This window comes from Rhineura floridana, chromosome 11, assembly GCF_030035675.1.
Source record: "Rhineura floridana isolate rRhiFlo1 chromosome 11, rRhiFlo1.hap2, whole genome shotgun sequence".
Classification (NCBI taxonomy): domain Eukaryota; kingdom Metazoa; phylum Chordata; class Lepidosauria; order Squamata; family Rhineuridae; genus Rhineura; species Rhineura floridana.
The window spans coordinates 67,984,851-68,010,441 of NC_084490.1; the positions used below are offsets into that span (position 1 = coordinate 67,984,851).

Sequence of the window (25,591 nt, forward strand, 5' to 3'; positions counted from 1 at the left end):
CACCCCAGCTCTCACCTGGGTTAAAAAAACATTCCCCTCCAACTCTCACCCAGGAAGGGCACAATTTCAGGTTGGATTGGACTCTCACTCCAGGGTCATGAAAACCACATTCCATCAACACACACAAGATCACCTCCAGGCTCTCAACGAGGAAGTGGCCCAGAGAAAAACAAGAGAATCCCCCCAGAGGAAAACAATCAACACCACCTGCACTGTAAAATTAATTAAAAGGGGTAAACCCTCACCCTCATCACACCCCAAAGACACGACCCAAACAGGAGATCCTCTTTGGTGTTGCACTTTCAGGGTTGCCCCCACCGGCAGCCAGCTTAGCCAATGGCTAAGGATGACAGGAGCTGCAGTCCAGCAACATCTGGGGACCCAAGGCTGACGTATGGTGACCTAAAGCTACCAGACAAGTATTTGTTCATTTGTTCCCTCAAAAAGTGTTATCCATATTTTACGCAATCTAGCAATATCACTGAGGCACGAATGGATAATTTTAAGCCCTACAGGAAATTATAAAATTTGTCAAAGAAATGAAACAGCTCTCAGCTTCTAAATGTTCCTCCTACAAATTTTCTAGGCCACAAGTTCTAAGATATAAGTAAGGGCCCCTGCCTAAACAATAAGAAGCAGACTAATCACAATTTAACAGGCTGGATTTGGAAGCAAACCTGTCATGCTGTTTCCAACTAATGACTTACAAGATAAGAATTTTAAATTAACTGATAAAAACACTTAAAACATTTGAACTTTTTCTGAACACAGCTTTCATTTTCAATCTGTAAGACTTTCATCAGGGTGACTGAAAAAATTACAGCAACTATACAAGATAAGCAAAGGTCAAGTGACAAACCAAAAAAAGTCAAAATCATGAAGTAATGGTGGTGAAAGAGCTGTAGGAGGGAATATACTCTCAAATATGCTGCTGCCAGATTAACTGGAATTGTAATCAGAGCACACTGGTTTATTTTATCTACACTGGTTGCCAATCTGTTTCTGAGCCCAATTCAAAGGGTTGGTTTTGTAAATGGCCCAGAACCAAAATTTGTTAAGAACTGCCTACTCCCACATAAACCTATACAGCTTATACATTTTGAGAAATAGACTAAATTCAGTTTTCCAAATACAGAAAACTGGGTATGTTAGTTCCATTCTTTAAATATTATTGGTCATAGAGGTTTTCACACATTTATCTCTAAAAATTCTACCCAACTTTCTACAGAGTACTCAATGCAGCTGGATAATGCTAATATACTAGGAGGGTCCCGTCACGAGCCACAAAAATTCTTTCAAATCAAAAATATTATTTTGCAGAACATCCCAGAAAACACAAATAGCAAACCAGGGATAGGCACCTGATAAGCTTTGAGCTACCAGAGTTAATACTTCCACACCTCCAGGAGAGTGTGGTCTATGAGACACTCCTGCATCATGTCTGGTCCACTGCTTTGTTTTAGCACAAGACATGCATTGTCTCCATGCCAATAATTACTACTTTATGTATTAAAAAAAGCTAGGGGTGTACACTCAACAATAACCTCCAGGTCACTGCAAATCATACACTGACACAGCCCAGAGAATGTTCCTCTGTGAGATGCCACAGCATAGCATCGGCCCCAACACTTCTTTTAAGGCACTGTCAAGTATACTGGGTAATTCCAACAAAATGTTAACTAGATATGAAAATGAAAAATGGGTCTGCAGTTTGTTCTATATCATTTAAAAAATAATTTTCCAAAGTTTCATTATCTGGCAATAGTTTTTCAAAATGGCATTTTACATGTGAGTAAAAGCAAGACGATTCAGAATTTCTCCAATTTCCCCCTGATCTTCAGTTAAAGACCCCTCAAAAAAAAGACAATAGGTTAATGACTTTATTTTATTGATAGTTTTGCTTCCTCATTGGGTAAACTGAAAAGAAATTTTACGTTAGGAACAAAATCAGATAAACTTAGGACAATACAACTTCTGTTGGTTGAACGTGTTGCATTGGTCACAAAAACACACTTCCCCTCCCCGCAACAAAAGAAAAGAGAAATCTATTCATTTTAACTTTATTTTTCTCTTTGAGTTTCTTAGCATCAAGAAAATCTGGTATTACCCAAAATGTGTTTTACATGCAACAGTTCTTGTAACCAACATAACACCACAATGTGCAACTTACATAGCATAAATGTGCTGTCATGTGTCATTTAAATCTCTTTTTAGGACTGTCAGCCCTGAGAATTTAGTAATTATTAATCCTATTATTTGTACCATACAATCAGTGCAGGGCATCTTACCAAATTTTACAAAAAGAGATAGGCCCCTGCCCCCAAGAATCTTATAATTTGAAAGAAGTCAGAAAAGGGAAGGGTGGACATACATTTGTTTTAGAAGACAGATAATAAAATTATATGCTCATACATTTAGTAATTATTATTGTTAATTAAATTTCTCTCTCACCTTTCTTCCCAGAAGGAGCCCAGGGCAGCAAACAAGGGACAAAACACTAAAAACACCTTTAAAATCTGTTAAAAATCTTTAAAACATCTTTAAAAAAACTCATAAAAACATCTTAAAAAACAATTCCATCACAGATGCAGACTGGGATAAGATCTCTACCTAAAAGGCTTGTTGAAAAAGGAAGGTCTTCAGCAGGTACCAAAAAAGCAACAGAGCTGGCATCTGTTTCATATTTGTGCAGAGAATGACAAAAGGCAGGTGCCCCTACACTAAAGGTCTGCTTCCTTTGTTGTGCAAAACAGACCTCCTGATAAGATAGTATCTCTAGGAGGCCCTCACATGGAAAACACAGCGATCAGCTGGGTATATAAGGGGTAAGACAATCTTTCAATTTTTGGTTAATTATCTGTAAACCTCAACCTGCGTATGGTTTAGGAAAGTGCAGAACAGATGCTTCTCTACTACACCCTCTACTCCCTTTCTTTAAGTATGTAGAAGCTTCTACCAGCTTCCCCTCAGATTATCAAGGAGGCAAGCCCATCTTGATTGAATAGGTGGGCTCATCTAGAGATATAAAAATTCACCTCAGAAACTGAAGGTCTCTTGTTTTGCCTCAGGGAACAGTACAATTCTGTAAAAGGCCAAAGACAGTCTTGATCACAAATGAATTTTTCATATAATTAAAAAAACAACACCATAAACACAGTGAATAATGCCCCTGTGGGAAATGTGATTATCTTGAAAGAAAGCACAGAAGCAGAAACATCTACTGAAGCACTGGTGTCAGTTGGCAACTTTGTTATTTTTGAGTTTGGGACAGGGAAATTGAAAATAAAATTGTTGGCCAAAATTTGTTCTGAACATCTGTTTGATGACTTTTAATATGAAATCCTCTTCGTTAAAAAGGGAACTTCAGTGACATTTGTCTTCCCTTCAAATGATGATAAATGTTGGGTTGAAAAGAAACAAATTATTAGGATGTTGCCACAGCTAAGTGTAATTTCCAATGGGCGTTACAACTTCCCATATGAACTTGATGCTGACTTGCAATGTGTGAATGTATAGTAAAGTTTAACAAGCACAGGATCTTGCTTTGCAGGCAACTCTTGAGGTTACAATTGTTGTATTGGTCACAACTTTTAAAACAGAATAAAAAAAGGATTTGAACTACCTGTGGCATATTTCTTGGATTATTCTTGTAGAGAAGATCAATCTAGTTAACACCCAAATAGCTTAATATTAATTGGTGTTCAAATAATATTACCTAAAGCAAAATACTATGTAAAGAAGCTTATAAATGTTGTGTTGGTCACTATGGAATTACCCTACTGCCTAATACTCAACATATGAAAAAAATAAGAAGGAATGAGAGGAAGCAAACATAAAGTGCAACCAAAACAGGGCACGGGACAAGAATCAATACTAGGGCATCTCAGAGAGGAACTCACCTGCAGGTATGAGATCTGGGACAGCTGAAGTTTAGTTCGGGGTGCATTTCACCAGTTCCTATTAATATATCTACTGGCTATTATTTGAGGGTCTGCTATATGTTACAACACCAAAAAAGGCTCAATTAGTGGTAATGCAAAACAGGGCATTTTCTGTGGCAGCACCGCAAATGTGGCATTCCCTTCAAAGAAAGGCTAGATTGGCCCCATCCCCAATTCATTTTAGGCAGGGAATAGAAACATTTGTCTTCTGCAAGATTTTAAATACAAGACTGAAAGCTTTAACTGCACTAAACCTGCCTCCCTGGGCTCCTACTAGGAGAAAGGGGGGGATATAAATCTAATAAATAAATAAACCTAATACTCCAGCTACTGCAATACACTACAGATAGATAGAGCCATTGTGGAAAGCACGAAAGAGGAAAGGAACTTAGAATGTTTTTCCAAAACAAAATGCTTTTCCTCATCTGAAAATGCTGGCCCCATGCTAACTTTTGGAGAACATTTGGACCCCAGATGCACTTTTCATTGTGTGATTGACACATACGTAGCCCTACAAGGATGCCCTTCTAGGCCATTGTCACAAATGTTAATCTGGATAACGTCCCCAAATTTTACCCACTTATCATCTACCATTTTCCTTCTGGAAACAAAAAACAAATATACCTCAGAAATTGTGTTGTACTCAGTATGCATGCAGAAGGGGCCAGCATATATTGCTCAGAAAAATTCTACCTCCTCTGAATAAATGCTTTTTGGCTCAAGGTGCTTTGGTATTATCAAGCACACTTGTGCTGACAACACAGACAAAATTACCCCATCCATTAGAAATCTCACCGAGGTACAAATATACACCAAAGACGGCAAGTGCAATTTTCTTGCCAGGTCTGCATGAGGGGCAGGTCCTGCAATATAACTTATGTCATCAAGTGCAAAAGACCAGGATGTCATATCCAATATGTAGGAAAGACCACAACTGACCTACGCACGTGCTTCAGGAACCACAAGTCGGCAATTTTGACAAAAAAAAGTGGAGCAACCAGTTGCAAAGCATTTTAACATCGAGGGTCACAGCCTGTTGGACTTTTCCATTACAGCGATAGAGATGACCAAAAGGGAGAACTTTTGGATATACTTTCTGGACACATTGGCACCACATGGCCTGAACCTGGAGGACAGTACCACCACCACTTAGCTTCTGCAAATGAAGCCCCTCTGAGCATTCCATCCTCAAAGCTCTATAACTGCCACCTTGGTAACAGCATTTGTATGTTGGCAGCTGATGAAGGCGGAAGCTGAAACGTTTTGTTAATATAATAAAAACCTCTGGTTAATCACAATTATGTTCATATATATATTTTAGGTGATTAACGGAATCCTTATAGGGTTCCAGAGCAAGCCTGAGTGAAGTTCTGTTTGTTGCTTTCAAAACTGTCTCATCCATCCATCCATCCATCCCTCCATCCCTCCCTCCCTCCCTCCCTCCCTCCCTCCCTCCCTCCCTCCATCCATCCCTCCATCCATCCATCCATCCTCCATCCATCCCTCCATCCATCCATCTATCTATCTTGGTGTAAAGAGATGTGACATCTAAAGTAGCTAGTATAGTATATAGTACACACACATATGCAAAAAACAAACGTCTTGGGGCTTATGCCACAATAAATTAGTTAGTCTTTAAGATGCCATAATATTGTTATTTTCGCTCCCACAGACTAACACTGCAACACCTCTGGAAAATGTTTGCATGCAGAGTTACACCAGATATCATTTAAAAGCATGAAATGAAAATATGAACAATTCCTGTCTCCAGTAGTTAAGAAACATTTGCCTTCACTTATACTTTTTATTCCTATTTATACAGAAGGAAATCTCAAGTGTTCAAACTTGTCACAATCCTCTTTAGAATGGGTTTTATCATTCATAAATGTACTTGGAGAAAGGAAGGTGGAAAGCTACAGAAAGTATGTGAAAGAGCAGAAACATTATTTAAGCAGTTATACCATGAGCCTTGCAAACATAACTAAAAAAAGGAATCACAGAACATCATTTGGTTTTACAATGTAAAAACAAGGACAACATTTGTACTTGCCCTAATCATTCTACTTTAAAAATTTCTTATACGTTTTATGTTTGTCCGTTTTGTAAGAACTTATACAAGATTTACAATATGCAACACAAGTGAACAAGCGGCTAGATGCCACTGAAGGTATCCAATTAATTTTGAGGCTTCAGTGTAATCACTAGGATCAGCATTACCTCATATATGTTCTTAAAATCAGTAGTACAAATAATTTAAAGTAATTATCTCTTTCTCTCCCTCTGATACTCTCTGATCTGCTTATTAATGGAAGTCATTATAGTTGTCAATGTTTAGAAACATGATTTATATCGCAGAGTTACAATTATGGGCACTTAAAATTATGTATTTACAAAATGTCTGGCAGCTACTTAATAATTTGCAAAAACAGCAATAGTAAGATCAATCTCAACGTGAAAAACCCAACTGACAGCTGTATAAAGAGATTTGTGCTTTTGATGAATTGTTTAAATGTACAGACTGCCATATTTCTAAAGGTCATGGCAGATACTAAGGCTGCAATACAATACACACTTACCTGGGAGTAAGTCCCACTGAACTGAGTAGACATGTATTGGACTGACCCAATAAACACATATGAACAAAGAGATTAACAGCACTTTCAATACTATTATCTGCTACTGAGATAACAAAAATTTGCATTTTTCTCTCCAGCCAATTTCTATCACTTTTGTCAGATGGGGAAATATTTTCTAGAGGTCTAAAGTAATATGTTATTTACTTATATAGAACCAGCACAGTGTTTCACCGGCGACATCATAAAAGAAAAGTCCCCGCCACAAGGAGATGGGGAGCATGGAATGACTTTAATTATTCACACACTGCACTTCTAGTAAAATGTTGTCATTTCTGCTGCTTTCGATGCTACCTGATCCCTGGCTCAGGAGTCTAATAAAATAAATTAAAAAAAACAAAGATGGGTGGCTGCATAGGTGCCACTAGACTGGCACTATTTCATACTCTGAACTTGACTTGTAGCACACTTGCCAAGGTTGTTGTTGTTGTTATGTGCCTTCAAGTCAATTAAGACTTATGGCGACCCTATGAATCAGCCACCTCCAAGAGCATCTGTCATGAACCACCCTGTTCAGATCTTGTAAGTTCAGGTCTGTGGCTTCCTTTATGGAATCAATCCATCTCTTATTTGGCCTTCCTCTTTTTCTACTCCCTTCTGTTTTTCCAAGCATTATTGTCTTTTCTAGTGAATCATGTCTTCTCATTATGTGTCCAAAGTATGACAACCTCAGTTTCATCATTTTAGCTTCTAGGGATAGTTGTGGTTTAATTTGTTCTAACACCCAATTATTTGTCTTTTTCGCAGTCCATGGTATCCGCAAAGCTCTCCTCCAGCACATTTCAAATGAGAAGATTTGTCAACCACTTTTTTCACTGTCCAACTTTCACATCCATACATAGAGATTGGGAATACCATGGTCTGAATGATCCTGACTTTAGTGTTCAGTGATACATCTTTGCATTTGAGGACCTTTTCTAGTTCTCTCATAGCTGCCCTCCCCAGTCCCAGCCTTCTTCTGATTTCTTGACTATTGTCTCCATTTTGGTTAATGACTGTGCCAAGGTATTGATAATCCTTGGCAAATTCAATCTCCTCATTGTCAACTGTAAAGTTACATAAACCTTCTGTTGTCATTGCTTTAGTCTTTTTGATGTTGAGCTGTAGTCCTGCTTTTGTGCTTTCCTCTTTAACTTTCATCAGCATTCGTTTCAAATCATTACTGTTTCTGCTAGTAATATGGTATCGTCTGCATGTCTTAAATTATTGATATTTCTCCCTTCAGTCTTCACACCTCCTTCATCTTGGTCCAATCCCGCTTTCCATATGATATGTTCTGTGTATAGATTAAATAAATGGGGTGATAAAATACACCCCTGTCTCACACCCTTTCCGATGGGGAACCTGTCAGTTTCTCCATATTCTGTCTTTACAGTAGCCTCTTGTCCAGAATATTGCCAAAATTAGCCAGCATTGTTTTAAGCTTAAATAAACTGATATTACAAGGTGGCTTAAATCGCAATATAAGTATCTGGAGTGAATAGAAAAGAACTAAAAACAACAACATGATGTACTCCTGCTGTTGTGGCCCTGTAATCCACTTGGATAGAAGACTGCCTGAGAAACTGATGCAAGACATTCTGTGCTCTTCAAAGCAGACAGAAATGTGAAAAACCAACAGTTGTCTTATTGCTTCACTCTATACTGAAGATGGCACAGTAATAGAGCATAAGAACTGTTTTCTCCCACAAGAGCTTGCCCACTTGTTCAGATCTTCAGCAGAAGCCTCGCTTTGTGTTATGCCACCATCAGAGGTGCACCTGATAATGACACGAGACAAGGTCTTTAACTGTGACCTGCAAGGCCATTTCAGTCATGCCACAGTCACCTGCCCTATAGCCGTCATCTCATATGATACTAGGTGCGGAGCAGATAAAGCCCAGCTGAGTCAAAAGGAGGCTTGCAGGCTCTGCCAATCAGCACTGTGCATTGGGCTTCACAACCCCGATGGATGATCAGCTTGTGGAGTGTCATGGACGTGGCTTTGCAAGACCTAATGATCACCTAATTTTTGGCCCTTGAGAAACACTGTGCACCTGACTTTGCAAGACCCAACAATCACCTATGCATGCGTGGGGCTTCGCACAACCTGACAATCAGCTGATCATCAGTACTTGAGGAGCCCAGTGCACAGCTCAAGACCCAACAATCAGCTGATTATCAGTGCTTTTGAGGTGATGACTTTGCCTGCATGGTTTGATTTCAAACCATGCAGGTAAGAATGGGTCACCTGACATTACGGTGATGTCAGATTATTGGCAGGTGGGTAGCCTGGTCCAGCAGTTAAACATGGCCTGTGGGGAGAGGGGGAGATAATAATCAGGCGTATTGGTTGGATCAAATTCCACACTCCTGGGCTCAACCATAGAACTCCCACACACCCCTGGAGACTTGTATCACTCCCACACTATAGGCTTTTAGTCAATCCATAAAGCTTGTTTATTTTGTCAAGGCTTTGGACTTGAATAATATGTTTATGTAACTTGAAAATTGTTTTGCTATTTCGTGTTTGTCATTCCTATAGTTATCTGCTTTATTGGTTTGGTAGTTTACTGTATTTTTGAGTTGTAAAAGACTTTGAAGACCTTTAGGTGAAACAGTGGCCTAAAATATTAATATTAATAAATAAAAGTGGATCTCAAGATAACTGAATCAACTTTTACTTTACCCTATTCATACTACTAACACTATCATCGAAGTACCTCATTCAGATATACATACTAAATGCAATGCTTATAGTACAAATAAGACAAAAATATATCCATAGCCAGTCTCAGATTATTTTAACTTATTTTAATATTGTACTGAATAAATAAATAAATAAATGCCAGGACAGTACTTTTTCAGTTTTGCACATACATGAAACATCCTTCAGTCATGTTCATACACACACAACTGAGTCATGAAAGGGACATCATGATGTATACTTGTCCATACTGGAGTTTCTCACATTTCCAAGAAATGTGAGCACCTCCAGGAATAGGTATTTATTCCACAGCACTTAGCGCATCCTCCTACTTTAAATACAGACATATAGACATCTATACCTGACCAAGTGAGCCAGTGTGGTATAGTGGTTAAGGTGTTGGACTACGACCTGGGAGACCAGGGTTCAAATCCCCACACAGCCATGAAGCTCACTGGGTGACCTTGGGCCAGTCACTGCCTCTCAGCCTCAGAGGAAGGCAATGGTAAAAACACCTCTGAATACCACTTACCATGAAAACCCTATTCATAGGGTCGCCATAAGTCAGAATCGACTTGGAGGCAGTACATTTACATTTTATACCTGACCTCATAATTTTCACTAAATAGGGTGAGGGAGGGAAATAAGCATGCAATCAGCACATGGTCTGCAAAAATTATATGCACTGTGTTAGCACATCCATAAACAATGACAAAAACACCACCTCTTTAATACACAAATACATAGCAATCAGTTCCAATAATGAAATACAGAAATGAAATGTCAGTAAAACATTGGTCCGCACTAATCTAATCTTTAGAAGTGCAGGCAATAACATCACAGAAATGCCAGCAAAACATTACAGGAATACATCACTGCTCATGGCAGCTACCCCAGCGGCCTTATGCATACACCCTACTATGCCTTTGTGCCGCATACAGTGAATGACATTATCATAGTTTACATTCACCTTATTATCCCTGCCTCTTTCACCTTCTATTGACTTTTTCCTCACACCCCACCCATGGTTCAAATTTAGTTTGTAGAAACCTATATTTTTACTAACACTGTTATGCCCCTAAGTGCATGGTATAAAAACAGTAACTATCTATCCACAACAGTTCCCAACTTTCCATCACATGCGAGTGTGATCTAGGAGAAGCAGAGCTCATTGTCAATTGAAGCAATCACCAGAGGCAGATTTAGCCCCACCCCATTTGTGCCCCTAAGTGCACTTCCCCCAAACTTCCTGCAAGTAAAGGTGAATGTTGACAACTTACTTAATGCAGAGGACAACAAAGGGCTGGATCTGGAGACACTTGGTGACCCAGCCCTCAGTGAAATGGAACCTGGAGTGATTATGAACAAACCAAGCACTCAGTTGCATGCAGATGCTCCATTGACTTGCATGAGTTGCACTTCTAAATGTTCCAAGAACTATGTTCATGAAGTAAAACCCAGGTTAAAGCAAGACCACGTTTTTGGTGTTAACCTTAAATCCCTCGGCCAGAGAGGCTCAAGTAACATGTGAACATCAAGGATGCACTGCAATATTTGTTTACGCTAATTCTTCTTCAGGAAGAGGAACATCAATGCTTATGTAGTCAAACAGCACCATCCATGTACATGAGGGAGGTATCAGCAACCTTGGGAGAATTCCAAGGTTCGCAAAAGTATTTTAAAAATTAGGGAAAAAACCCTTAGGGAGCTGAACCCCCAAACAACCCAATGAGTACTAACAGTGCCCATTGGGCGTTGAATGCTGACAGACAGTTCGGGGGGAAAACTAGAAACCGGGTGGGAGGGGAAACAGAATGTGGTATTGCAGAGAATGAATTTTGACTAACCAGAACAGTAAACAGAAGCACTCCACACAGCAAAGTTTTGTTGCAGTCCCACCTATTATTGTGACTGTTATTATTAAATACATACCCTAGTCACTACAGCCTTGTTTACACATATAGTAGAATGAAGTGACTGAATGGATAATACCATTCAGGCTGCAGGTCCCTTACTTAAAGAGTCCCTAGAATTAGAAAAATAGCACAATAGAGAGTGGGTTGGCCTTGAATTTTTCTTCCTGGTGTTTTTGGTTGTCTTACCTACAGAGATTTTGTTCAGCATGGGAAATTATTCAATATAACATCCCCATCTGCAGCAAGAAGTGGACTTCAGGACTACAGCAAATGTAGAACAGGCCAAAAACACAAACGTTGGATAGGTCAGAGACACATAAAGCAGAGTGAGTACACTCCAGCAAGATTCATTAACACTATCATTCATTCACTCATTCAGGCAGGCACTCACACAGTCACGCCCAAAGGAATGCTCAGCTCAAGCACCAGCAACCCATCCTCCTCTAGCTAGAGCTACAGGTTGGTACTGGTGGGCAACTGCCGAGGCTCCAGCAACTCAAGAGGAGCACCAGGATTAAGCCCAAGGAGCTGTCACTGAGGACACAGCAGCCACCTCTGCCAACAGAAGGGTCATTGTGAGTCACCACCACCACCGCCCCGTGAGTGGGATGCCATCCTCTATGATGTGATGCCACCTGCAGAGACAGCAACGCTTCCAACCACAAAAAAGAAAAAAGAAAGGCAGGGAGTAGCAGTTCAAAGAAACCCTGCCCTGGGTAGCTGTAGGAACTGGGCGCACAGGGAGTGGACAGGTGAGCAAAGATGGTTGCTTCTCAAGCAAGGGCTCAAGCACCTAACGGTAGGAAAGAGCAGCCGCTCCCTCCGCTGACGTGCTTGCCTCTGAGCGGCACAGAGAACTGGGCCGTACTCTTCGCAGTCCCCACCGCTGCCGTGACCCGCGAGCCTCGGAGAGAACTGCAGGGGAAAGCCGCCGCCGCCGCCGCCTGCCCGCATTCTTACAGGTCAGCGGGGCGGCCCAACCCCACCCACCAATGCACCGCCCAGAGACAGAGCGGGCGCGGAAACGGCAGCAACTACTGCTCCTCGGAGCCAGCGCCGTGGCTCTGTCGCTCACTTAGAGAAGCAGCCAGCAGAGGCAGCTATAAGGAACAGCCGCCGCCGCCACTGACTCGCTCGGGCACGGTGGCCCCCGCTCGCAACCGCCGCATACTACTCGCGCGAGCAAGCAGAGGCTGCAGCTAAAAACACAGCCACCGCCTGCGCTCACTTGTCCTCGCTGCCTGCCTCGGCGGCAGGAGAAGAGGACGGCGGGATCCCTGAAGCTGGCCCAACAGAGGAGGGGCCAAACAAGGAAATGGTTCTCTCCGCTCGCAGCGCTACGAACTCCCCCCTGAGACGCCCGCGCTGTGGCTGCCGCCGCCGCCTCCCCTCACTCTCACCCCCCCCCACACGCCGTGGCTTCCCCGTCCCAGTTGCTACCTGCTGGCTCCGCTGTCAGCCGACCGAACCCAGACAGCAGGTGTCGTGGCGGGTGGGGACCCGCTTCGACGTGGGGCTACCCGTGACTACCACGCAAGACCAGGAAGCTCTCTGCCTGCGGCAGCAACGGCCACTAGACCGCCCAACTCCCAGTTCCGCCCACCACCATGGCTGGGTCTCACTCGAGCCTCCTCGACACCGCCCGCCCTCTAGCGGAGCCGATGGAACTGGCCGTTTCTCGACCAACTGTCGCTGAACTCGGATCTTATCGGAAGCGTTCGGCTCTGTTCCGGGATGGGGAGCGACCGACTTCTTCGAGAAAGCATTGTTGCGCCTGCGCAGTGGAGCTGTCACCGCTTTCTCTTTCCTTGTGTTTGGTGGCGATTGAATTCCCGGAGAGGCGACAGGTTAACCCAGTGTCCATTAACCCAAGCTTTGGAATCCCTATAATGGCATGTGTGGATTGATATCTAGTTCATCCCTATCCATTCACCCTACCTTCCATGTGTAACCTGATCCTATGCTTGTTTACTCTGAATTAACTCGCACTTAGTTGAATGGAGCTTAAGCCAGTGTGGTTTTAAAACTATCCTTAAATTCCCTAAGGCTGTGTTGTTTGTGATCCAGCGCACTCTTATTTGGGAGTGAGCTCCTTCGGTCACAATAGGACTTCCTTAAGAATTTAGGAACAAGCCCAATCTAGTCTAGGCCCATGCTGTTCTCACTGGCTGACCGGATGTGCATGGGAGCAGGAGCTGAGTTTACTTATCAGAGAACAAGCATAAGATAAGACTGTAGACATCACAGAAGATAGCTTGGTTAAAAGTCAGTTGTATCAGTTTCTATTATAACACCTGTAAGCCTCAGAAAAGAGCAGATGTCACCTTGGATCCAAAAATATCTTACTCCTGTGATTTGTTGTCGTTATGTGCCTTCAAGTCAATTACGGCTTATGGTGACCCTATGAATCAGCGACCTCCAACAACATCTGTTCTGAACCACCCTGTTCTGATCTTGTAAGTTCAGGTGTGGCTTCCTTTATGGAATCAAGCCATCTCTTCTTTGGCCTTCCTCTTTTTCTACTCCCCTCTGTTTTTTCCAGCATTATTGTCTTTTCTAGTGAATCATGTCTTCTCATAATGTGTCTGTGATGTTCCTGTATTAATGTATATATGGTAAGTGCTGTTTGTATAGGAGATACATGGTAAGTGGAATGAAAGAGGAGGGGGGAGTAAATGGGCAGTAGAATGCTGGATGATTGGCTGAGTGTTTGGATGGCTGAGAGTATAAATGGAAGGATGACAGTTGAATCTGGGTGGACGTGAGTGGGTTGTTTTGGTGGGTTTTTGAGAGGAGATTGTGTGGAGAGTTGGTGGATATGAGGAGAGTGTAGAGTTCGGATTAATACTAAGACAAGTACCAGAAATAGATGAAACCATATGCTTATGTGCCTTTATAAAGTAATCTTGTTATCTCTGTTATTTAATAAAAACTATATTTGGTTTACCGAAGGCCTGATCCTTGGCTGGGGTTATACAGACCAGAAGGGAGGGCAAGGTGCTTACCAAGGCTGAAGGGAAACTGTAACAATTGGTGGCAGCGGTGAAGGGAAGAATATAACACAACAAGTATTCAGAGCAAACCAGGATCGTATGCTTTATATATAAAGATCAAAGGGATTGGGGACAGCTTAAGCACTCAGTCACAGAGGTAACCTGATAGAGAGACTCAGGCAGAGTCTCTGGGAATACTGGTTATAGGACGTGACTGGTGGTGCTGCCTAGCAGGGGGATCTGGTGAGATCTGTGCTAGAGCGGAGAGAGAAACCATAAAAAAGGACAGTCTGGACTGGTGGAGTCCCTGGTGGTGCCTAGTGACAGGCAGTAACCACGAGCAGGTAGGAACCTGACAGGGAGAGCCAGGGAAGGGCATCACATGAGCACCCTGTTCTGATCTTGTAAGTTCAGGTGTGGCTTCCTTTATGGAATCAAGCCATCTCTTCTTTGGCCTTCCTCTTTTTCTACTCCCCTCTGTTTTTTCCAGCATTATTGTCTTTTCTAGTGAATCATGTCTTCTCATAATGTGTCCAAAAGTATGATAACCCCAGTTACATCATTTTAGCTTCTTAGTGATAGTTCTGGTTTAATTTGTTCTAACACCCAATTATTTGTCTTTTGCAGTCCATGGTATCTGCAAAGCTCTCCTCCAGCACCACATTTCAAATGAGAAGATTTTTCTCTTACCTGCTTTTTTCACTGTCCAACTTTCACATCCATACATAAAGATCGGGAATACCATGGTCTGAATGATCCTGACTTTGGTGTTCAGTGATACATCTTTTCATTTGAGGACCTTTTCTAGTTCTCTCATAGCTGCCCTCCCCAGTCCTAGCCTTCTTCTGATTTCTTGACTATTGTCTCCATTTTGGTTAAGGACTGTGCCAAGGTATTAATCCTTGACAAGTTCAATGTGCTTAGATGTCTTTACATGGCTTCTGGTAAGGTCTAGGCATTTGAGATTCAATCTGCTTTCAGTGCTATGGGCCCTACTCTAATAAACCAATTTGATTGATAGAGCCAGCTGTATATGAGGAGAAAACAAGGAAACTATCTGTACTGGCAAAGACAAATCCTCACAGAAACTATTCTTCAACTTTTCTTGAACTATTGAATTACACTTTCCCAGTAAAATTGCACCATGTTCTATACTTTTCTTTCCTCACTAGTTATACTTGGTTCAGCTCAACTATTTCCTGTGCTGCTTTCCCTCAAAACTTTGCAAAACTTCTACATGCACAAATGCACATACAAACCAACATCACACCACACTTATGTCAAATTGCACACTTCTGTGTTGTCTCTTTCCCCCAACCTCTGCACAGCCCCTGTTCTCTTACCACTTCATCTTCAGCCTGACATGCAGAGTTGCAGAACAACTAAATACTTGTAGCCCTGTTCCACCCTCTCATCACCACCCACACTTTGGAAGCCTTGACTTTTTAGGGGACTTGTTATCAATATGGCCAACAGCATTGTTCGTGTTCTTTCTGCAGCACTCCTTCCTGGTAGTTACCCATGACCCTGAGGAGAATTCATTCCACAGTTTGCAACATACAGTTGTAGGATAGTCAGATAGATTTGCACAGCCATGTCTTCTAGACCTCTTCATGCACCAATCACTTTAGTTTGCAGGGGTAATCACACTCAGACTGAATATGGATACAATGCATTTTATATTGCGAGTGTTTGTCTTGCATTTCTCAATTTCTTCAAGCAGTAGGAAGTTTCAAGGGACAGTTTTCGTGTAAGGTTGGGTGTTTTGGTAATTTTTACAAATACACCAGTTGACTAAGTGGCGGATACATTTACCCAGAGTTTGTTACAGAATCCTTGCATAGTGCAGAGAATGCTGGGATATGTTCTAGAGCAGCCTTTCCCAACCAGTGTGCCTCCAGATGTTGTTGGACCACAACTCCCATCTTTCCTGACCATTGGCAATGCTGGCTGAGGCTGATGGGAGTTGTGGTCCAACAACATCTGGAGGCACACTGGTTGAAAAAGGCTGTTCTAAAGCAAGGATCAACAGACTTTAGCCATGTAAGATCTTTGTTTTTTACTAGAACTCAGACTCACCAGTTGGAGCAAAAGACATACACTTCCAACTAAAGAATTCTGAGCCCAGTAATTTGTTTTGAGTATCAGAGCTGACTTCACAGGCCTTCTATACAAAAATCCATTCCTGATTACCTCTTTTCTGGCCCCTGAACTTGATTTCTTAATTTCAGCAGTATAATTTAGGAGAGGAAGTAATTTATTGTTGCCATTGTTAAACTGAGAGTTTGAGATCATCGCCACTCTATATCAAAGTCAGAGATCTTCCCGTAGATTTCAATCTACCTTCTGCTCACCTTTGTTCTAAGGTGAGTTTTTTGGGACTCACCCCTGTGTAAATTGAAAGTGTGCCCTGCAACATATCCAACACGCTCCTGCAAGCTACATATTGCTTGGGAGCGGGGAGGAAGGTAATGGTGGGCAAATTAAGAACCCCCCAAAAGTCTCCAAAAACTCAAAACTCCTTGAAACAGTTTGAAAACCACAATACTGGAATATACATTCATTCCCTACTCTGTATCAACCTTTGCTTAAGGCTTTTCAAGAGTGTCATGTATTGGTTCTCTCACTCCCCAAAGCCCTCTGCTAGATCCTTAATGATTCTCACATGTATTTCAAAGATGGCTGGAGTGGGGAAAGAGAAGCACTTTTTTGCTATTAACATTTGGTTCTCATACTAGGGTTAGGGATGAGGAACCAGTGGCCTTCCAGATACTGGTGGACTCTCACCTCCCATCAACCCCTGCCAACATGGCTAATGGTCAAAGATGATGGGAGCTAAACCCCATTCGTGTTGGAGGGCTTGTCAATGTGAACCAGTTGGTTCCACGATTAGTGTTTGCCTTTTAGTGAAACAACTCGTGATTCCGTGCTCTCAACCAAAGATTCCACCTGACTAGGACTCCTCCATTATCCCCCATGCTTCTGTCATCTACAATTGGGTCCACCCTCCAACTTTTTGAGCTGAAAATAAAAAGACAATGATGTGCTGGAGTAAGTGGTGCTTAGAAACATGTTATCGTAGACACTGATAGAACAACCAGATAGGGCTTTTATCATGCACAATTTGCAACTTCAGAATGAGCTTCGCCTGTTACAGCAGCATCTGAGCTATTAGTAACATATTACAGGACAATTCATTAATTAATTTTGAAAAATTATCTGTTCCCTTTCAATCAAATATGCCCAAGGCAACTTCCAGCAGATTAAAACAACACAAGGATAATATACAAAGCAATTACGAACAACGGAAATCGGCAGAACATCTACATCACCAACAACATTTTTATACTCCAGTATAGGTGTATAAGAAGGTGAAATGGTTCCCAAGGAAAGTATTCCCAAATCAAGGCATGGACAGAAAAGGCTCTGCCCCTGGTAGTCACCCAACTAACCTCAGAAACTTGGGATACCCAAAGCGGGGCCTCAGCTGACTATCTTAATACACTGGGAGGCATGTATCACCCTCAACGTAAGAGCCTGAGATCAGGGTAATAATGCTTCCCTATAATATATTTTCACTCAAACAAAGTCCTCTCGGCTTCTAAGTGCTTGGCCCACTATTGCAAAGTAAATGAACACGGCTGCAACAGCTGAAGTGCTTTTGGCAATTGTTCAAGGAAGGAGGGGAGCAGCACTCAAGCAGTGATCTCTGGTGTGAGAAAAAGGGTGTTACAAGAATCCGTGTTTTCATCTGTGAACTCTTTGAAAGCCAGAGCTTGGAAAAAGTTACTTTTTTAAACTACAGCTCCCATCAGTCCCAGCCAGCATGGCCACTGGATTGGCTGATGGGAGTTGTAGTTCAAAAAAGTAACTTTTTATGAAAGCTATATGCATGGAGGTAAAAAAACACCCAACTGTCTGCACTATCAGTACTTTGCGCTGAAAGCAACCAATCTATCACCATGCTTTTCAAAAGGGAAAGAGTAAGAGGTGAACAGAGCAGTTTTAATCTGAAGGTGACAATTAATGTAAAGAATAAAACCTGTGCTCCATTCGTTTAAGTGGCTATTCCTGGAAACACCAGCCTTATGGTGTGTTCTCATTGACTCTATTGTTCTCATTTACTCTACAGCAGTTCTGCTCTAGTGGCATATCTCCAGTTATAAAATACCCACGAGAAAAGATGAATAAAAAAATTAGATCAGAAGTCGGGGGATCAGAAAAGTAGCAACTGAATTAGACTAGTTGATTTTCAGATTGATTTGTTTCAAAGATGTGCACCCAAGCCACAATGATATATTTCTATATTTGGGGCTTGGAATAGTTTGCCGTGCATATTGATAATCCTGTTAACTCTCAAGTCCCTCAAATGCAAGGACCACCCTGTTTAAATGGATAGGTGCCACCACTGTTTAATTGGTAAAATTAGAAGTGTCTGTTGGAAGCTGCCACACTAGATGCTAAACTAGATGCCCTGCTCCCCAATCTTGTTTGCGTGAGAACTGTCTATGGTTATGCAATGGTTGTGGGAAAGGTCAGACGATTGCCCATATATCTTGCAGTTCAGAAAATCACAGTTAATGCTTGGTATAGAAGTGTCCCTAAAACTGAAGACTGGCAATAGCTGTGGAGAAACAGAAAGTATGAGACAGGCCAGACCTCACACAGCTGAGAAAAGTATAGCAATGGAGGGAGAGTGAAGCAGAGGGGAGCAAGATTCCACATTATAACCCAGCAATGGTGGCCCTGCAGATGTCACAGGACTGCAGCTCTCACCATCCCTGACCATTGGTCATGCTGGCTGGGGAAGATAGGAATTGGAGTCCCAACAACATCTGGAGGTCCCCCTCCCCACACCTGCTGTAACCACAGGTCCCCAAACCCTTGGGGGTTTATGGACACATATGGAATGTTTAAAAACTGCCATGGGTAGAACCACACAATGGCTGCTGTAGTTATGACCAGTCACAACATTTGGGGAGTATTCCTCCGCTCTCACTCTCCGTGTATCTGTCTGCATGTTTTTATAGGAAGTTTGGGCGGCAGGCGCTGGAAGGGTGCTGCTAGCAGACCACGCCGGAATAGGGGAACACGGGACAGATGCATTATATCCATCCCATGTTCCGGGTCTGCTCAGAACCAGACGAAAACTGGGGGATGCAAGGTTCCTACCAACCTTCGACTGCTGTTATGTAATGCCAGGTCTGTGGCTCAGAAAACCTCGCTCATCCATGATATGATCTTGGATGGGCGCGCAGACCTGGCATGTATTACGGAAACTTGGCTGGACGAAGCCTCTGCTCCAATTCTTGAGGCCATGTGTCCGCCAGGTTTCCGTTACGCACAGCAGCCGAGGGTGGGAAGGCGGGGAGGGGGTGTGGCAGTCATCTATCGAGAGTCCTTGGTTTTTGCCAGACCTCCCCTCCATAGGACTCAATTTGTTGATTGTATGTACTGGAGGTTGGGCCCGAAGGGCAGTTTAGGGATCTTGCTGGTGTACCGCCCACCCCGCTGCACGACAGATTCCCTGACCGAGGTGCTAGAGGTGGTCTCGGCTGTACGGGCATTGTCCCCAGAGCTATTAGTTCTGGGTGACTTTAACGTGCATGCCGAGGCCGCTCTCATAGGAGCCCCACGGGATTTCCTGGAAACCATGGCTTCCTGGGAACTGTACCTAAGTAATACTGGGCCCACCCATGTAGCCGGTCATGCTCTCGACCTAGTATTTGTCCTGGGAGAGGAGAGAAGTGGTCTGAAGTTGGGAGTGATTCTTGCCACTCCTGTGTCATGGTCAGACCACTACCTGGTAAATATAGACTTCTCGTTGCCATGCCCCCTCCGCAGGGGTGAAGGACCTATTAAAATGGTCCGCCCCAGACGCCTGATGGATCCGGATGGATTCCTGACTGCGCTTGGGGAATTGGAACCTGCTGAAGGTCGCCCAGTCGAAACCCTGGTGAAGGAGTGGAACGTGGGGATCACCAGGGCATTAGACCGGGTGGCTCTGAAACGTCCTCTCCCCCTGAATAGAACTCAGCTAGCACCATGGTATACACCGCGGTTGCGTAGTCTGAGGCAGGAGGTGAGACGACTAGAGCGCCGGTGGCGGAAATCCCGCTCCGAAGATGTCCGGACACAGGTTAGAGCAGCAGTAGCTGCCTACCAAGTGGCAATAAAGGTAGGAAAGAAGGCTTTCTTTGCTGCCTCTATTGCGTCTGCGGAGTGCTGTCCCAGGAGGCTGTTCCAGGTGGTCCGAAGCCTGGTCGGTCCAGTTGCTCAGGAACCCTTGGAACAGTCAAAGGCCTCCTGTGACTTATTAGCAAAACACTTCGCCGATAAAATCGAACACTTACGGAGCTCGATCCCGTGCGCCGTGGACACAGTGGATGAACCAGAGTTGGCCAGTTGCATGCCGGTAAAGTGGGATCGGTTTCGGCTTCTCCCTTCTGAGGAAGTGGACAAGGTGCTTTCATCTGTGAAGCCAACCACTTGTCTTACTGATCCTTGCCCTTCGTGGCTCCTTATGAGCTGCAGAGAGAAATTGGGCGAGGGGATCAAAGTGGTGGTAAACGCATCCTTGAAAGAGGGTGTGATGCCATCAGCCTTCAAGGAGGCAATTGTAAAGCCCATCTTAAAGAAGCCCTCCTTGGATCCCCAAGTATTCGATAACTTCCGCCCAATTTCAAATCTACCATTTCTGGGCAAGGTCATTGAGCGAGTGGTGGCCAACCAGTTGTCAGCACACTTGGATGAAACGGATTATTTGGATCCATACCAATCGGGTTTCAGGACTGGTCACGGAACTGAAACAGCCTTGGTTGCTCTGGTAGATGATTTGAGGAGGGCATTAGATAGGGGAGAATCCACCTTTCTTTTCCTCCTCGATCTCTCAGCGGCTTTTGATACTGTCGACCACAGTATCCTTCTGCTTCGCCTGGAGGGATTGGGAATTAGAGGCACTGTATTACAGTGGTTCCATTCCTTTCTCTCCGACAGGTACCAACAGGTAGCGTTGGGGGAGGAGGTATCAGACCCTTGGCCTCTCAATTGTGGTGTGCCACAGGGCTCTGTCCTCTCTCCCATGCTATTTAACATCCATATGAAGCCGCTGGGGGCAATCATCAGGAGATTTGGGCTGCAGTGTCATCAATATGCGGATGACACTCAGCTCTATCTCTCGTTCAAATCTTCACCAGAGTTGGCTGTGGAGACCTTGTCCAAGTGCCTGGAATCCGTGAGTGGTTGGATGGGAAGGAGCAAGCTGAAGTTGAACCCTGATAAGACCGAGGTACTACTTGTGGGGGACAAGAGAAGGTTGGGCGACATTGACCTGAGATTCAACGGGGTGAGTCTACCCCTAAAGGACCAGGTCCGCAGCCTTGGGGTTGTGCTTGATTCCAGGCTGTCCATGGAGGCTCAGATTTCAGCAGTGAGCCGGGCAGCCTGGTACCAACTACACCTCATACGAAGGCTGCAACCCTACCTTCCTGTACACCAGCTCCCACTAGTGGTACACGCCCTGGTCACCTCTCATTTGGACTACTGTAATGCGCTCTACGTGGGGTTACCCTTGAAAACGGTCCGGAAATTACAACTGATACAAAATGCGGCGGCTCGACTACTTACGAATAGTCGCCGCCGAGATCACATCACACCAGTATTGTTCAACCTGCACTGGCTACCAGTTGTTTTCCGAGCCCAATTCAAGGTGTTGGTATTGACCTTTAAATCCCTACGCGGTTCCAGCCCAGTTTATCTCACGGAGCGCCTTCAACGCCACCAATTATGCCGCCCGACAAGATCGGCCACACAGGGCCTTCTCTCAATCCCGCCAACAAAAACAGCCAGATTGGCGGGTACAAGAGAGAGGGCATTCTCAGTGGCGGCCCCCACTCTTTGGAACTCCCTCCCACAAGATCTCCGGCACGCCTCTTCCCTAAATGTGTTTCGGAAAGCCTTAAAGACCTGGCTCTTTCAGCAGGCCTTCAGGGTATCCGGGGAGGGTTAATTGTTATAATTGTAATGCCTCCTGCCCAGTTTTAATTTTGTTGCTGCAGATGTATTGTTTTTATATTGTATTACTGTATTTTATTAATTGTATTTTAACATTGTTGTAAGTCGCCTAGAGTGGCCATTGGCCAGATAGGCGACGAAGAAATTAAATTTATTATTATTATTATTATTATTATTATTATTATTATTATTATTATTATTATTATTCTCGCTCACACACTGAAAACACACACACAAAAGAAGAGAGAACACTCAGAGGAAGGAGAGGGGAAAAGAGAAACAGAGAAAAAGAAAATATATGGGAGGTGAAGGGAGGGGAGCTACTGAGGGGAGCTACTGAGGGGAGAGAGGAAAAGCAAAGTCAAAGCCAGGAGCAGAGTAGGGCAATGGAAACCCAGCAAGGCCCTAATGCAACTGAAGTAATTTGTCTCCTCTTGCTGCTCTGAACCTCTCTACCTAGAACAGGAAACAGACGTGAAGAAGTCACTGTTCTGTGCCCTGACTCCTCCTCCCTTCCTCCCCCAGCCGCAAAGGTACTGTCTCCCTTCCAAAAAAAATTAAGGGGAAAAACAGCAAACAGAGTTGTGGAGAGAGGAGGAGTGGAAAGCTTTGCGCAGGTGCAATGGAAGGCTTCCAGGGACACCCTGGTGCCCATGGGTGCCATGTAGGATTGCCAGGTCAGAAGCATCCCAAACCCTGAGATTTGGGGGGCAGGCCCTACTGATGTCATAGGGGCATGCCTGAGTGATATCATGGGAGGGCCCAAGTGATGTCATTAACCATGATACATTAAGCAGCAACCACAGCTGCTAGGAGCATACACAATTGAAACAAAAACATTTCTCTGATTGGAAGTTAAGATAGAAATCTTATCTAAAAGATGGAGCCTGGGTAGGGAACATTTAATCTAGCCTACTTGCTTCTGGCAAAAAGGGTTAAGTGCTCTCAGGCCAGGCCAGTCACCAGAAGGCCATTGTAGGAAGAAGGGAGCCTAACGTTGTGAAGATGTTAGATGGGAGTACAAAGCACATTCAACACATATTTGAAGCACATGAACCACACCACAGAATCACGGGAATTGAAGTTTGTTAAGGGTTGTGGGAACAATAACTGTGAAGGGGAAACTACACTTCCCAGGATTCTTTAGGGAAAGTCATGTGCTTTAAATGCATGTTGGATGTGCTTTAAACGTATCGTGTGGATCTACTTAATAAACTGCCTGCATGTAAATCATTTTAATTATTTTTTTTTAAAATGGAAATGAGTACTGGGTGACCATGGACTACTCACTGTCTCTCAGCCTAATCTGCCCCTCAGGCAGATGAAAACAACAGAGGGGAACCTGAACACCCCAAGGAAGAAGGGCACACTGAAAATGTAGAGGAACCGTAGTGTGAAATCAGATACTTATTGGAATATAGTATGAAGAGATATTTATATAAGCATAACTATAAAATGTGTTTATTATTTACACAACCTGTAAAGATACTATAGTGTAATCCTACGTTTGTTTACTCAGAAGCAAGTTCAAATGTATTCAATGGGGCTTACTCAGATAGGAAAGCTTACACACAACTGCAACCTCAAGTGGTAAGGAACTTCATTCACCCAACCCAAAATTCAGAATCATGCCACTTTAAGCTGTTTTGCAACTGTTTGTACTTGTTTTTATGGTTATTTGATTTTAAAGGAATTTATTTCTTATTGTGAGCTGCCTTGGTTTCCAGTCTGCAACCCTATCTCACAGGATTGCTGGAAAGACAGACAGACACACACACACACAGGAGATGTAAAAATGCATACACCCCGTATAATAGTTTATTGTCAAAACCAGTTGGTCATCGTAGAACATTAAAAAATAAAATCATATTAGTTTCCTACATAATAAAAGCAATGATACCTATGTAAGCCCTGCCTATTGCTTTAAAAAACAGGATTGGAGGGGGAGAGAAAGATTTACAACACAAACACATCTTTGCTATGTTCACTCAAAAGTCCCATCAATTTACAGCACAATCCTAACCATGTCTACTCAAAAGTAAGTCCTATTGAATTCAATGGCATTTACTCTGGGTATGTGGGATTAGCATTGCGGCTTTACTCCCAGAAAAGCAAGTACTGGATTAAAGCTTCATATTGGGAAAGTTTTCAAAACAGTGCCCTCTTCAACAGCCCAGGAAAATTTACACTTGATTGACTTCTGCGCACAAGAGAGAAAAAGACTGAAAGCTATATACTTACTCAATTTATGAGATTTTCAGAAAAGTAGGAAAAAACAAGTTTTCCAACTTGCAAAGGGCTCTAGTTAATTCCTTGTCAATCACAACCCTGACTTCACTTACTGGCTACAAACCTGAAATGGCGGGATTAGGGCAGCCAGCTACGAGCTCATTTAACTGAAGTTGTGGGGGCGACAGCTGACTTTTTGGTGTATATCTTGAGAACCGGACCACCTAGAAACTACATTTTTTTTAAAAATGAAAGGTCAGAGTCTGGAGATTAAGGTGACTCATCTTAAGACACAAAGAGCACCCCAAAATCCAGAGTCTCCAGGCAAAAACTGGACACCTGGTAACCCTAGTGCCGCATTAACTGCTCAAGTGCAGATGGAGACGAACTCCTAGTGGATGCAAATATACACTGGTAAGTGCCTATGGTAAGCTGTATTTAGGGGCAGTGAGGGCAGCAAAAAACAATATTTTGCTGCCACTATGAAATCATCAATCTGCCGCCCAGTGGAGCTCTTCAGAATTGTCAGGGGACTATTACATGCTGGCCCCAAAGACACGGTAGAACCATCTGAGGAATTTGCTAGGCACTTCCAGGATAAAATCTTTAGCATCCGCCAGGACTTAGACTCCAGTGTTATAGCAGGTGAATCAAGTGAGGTATCCAGAGCACAGCCAGGTCCCAATTTCTTGAATGAGTTTCAGTTGGTACAGCTTGAGGACGTTGACAACGTGCTTGGACAGGTTCATGCAACCACTTCTGTGCTGGATCCTTGCCCTTCTTGGCTAATAAAAGCTAGCAGGGATGGAACAGCCAGCTGGGCCAGGGAAATAATTAATGCCTCTCTGCGAGAGGGGGTGGACCCTGGCTGCCTGAAAGAGGTGGTAGTGAGACCACTCCTGAAGAGACGCTCCTTGAACCCAGAAAATTTTAATAACTATACGCAGGTGGCAAATGTTCCATTCCTGGGCAAGTTCCTTGAATGAGTGGTGGCAGACCAGCTCCAGACACTCTTGGATGAGACCGATTATCTGGATCCATTTCAGTCGGGTTTCAGGCCTGGTTTTGGCATGGAAACAGCCTTGGTCACCCTGTATGATGACCTCTGTTGGGAGAGAGACGGGGGAGGGTGACTCTGTTGATTCTCCTTGATCTCTCAGCAGCTTTCGATACCATTGAT

General features: G+C 43.4%; 1 protein-coding gene across 11 annotated transcripts in view; it reads right to left on the minus strand.

Moving 5' to 3' along the window:
* The window catches only part of PTPN3 (protein tyrosine phosphatase non-receptor type 3), a 229,171-nt gene that overhangs the window by 172,599 nt on the left and 30,981 nt on the right, over window positions 1–25,591 (minus strand). For 2 of the 11 annotated variants that reach the window (XM_061589647.1, XM_061589648.1), the window contains exon 1: window positions 12,617–12,866. The exons of 7 other annotated variants lie outside the window; for them this stretch is intronic. The gene's annotated coding sequence lies outside the window, so the exon portion shown is untranslated. Of the gene's footprint in view, window positions 1–11,969; window positions 12,219–12,616; window positions 12,867–25,591 lie in introns of those variants that run through there. 2 more of the 11 variants (XM_061589649.1, XM_061589652.1) reach the window with 2 other exon arrangements.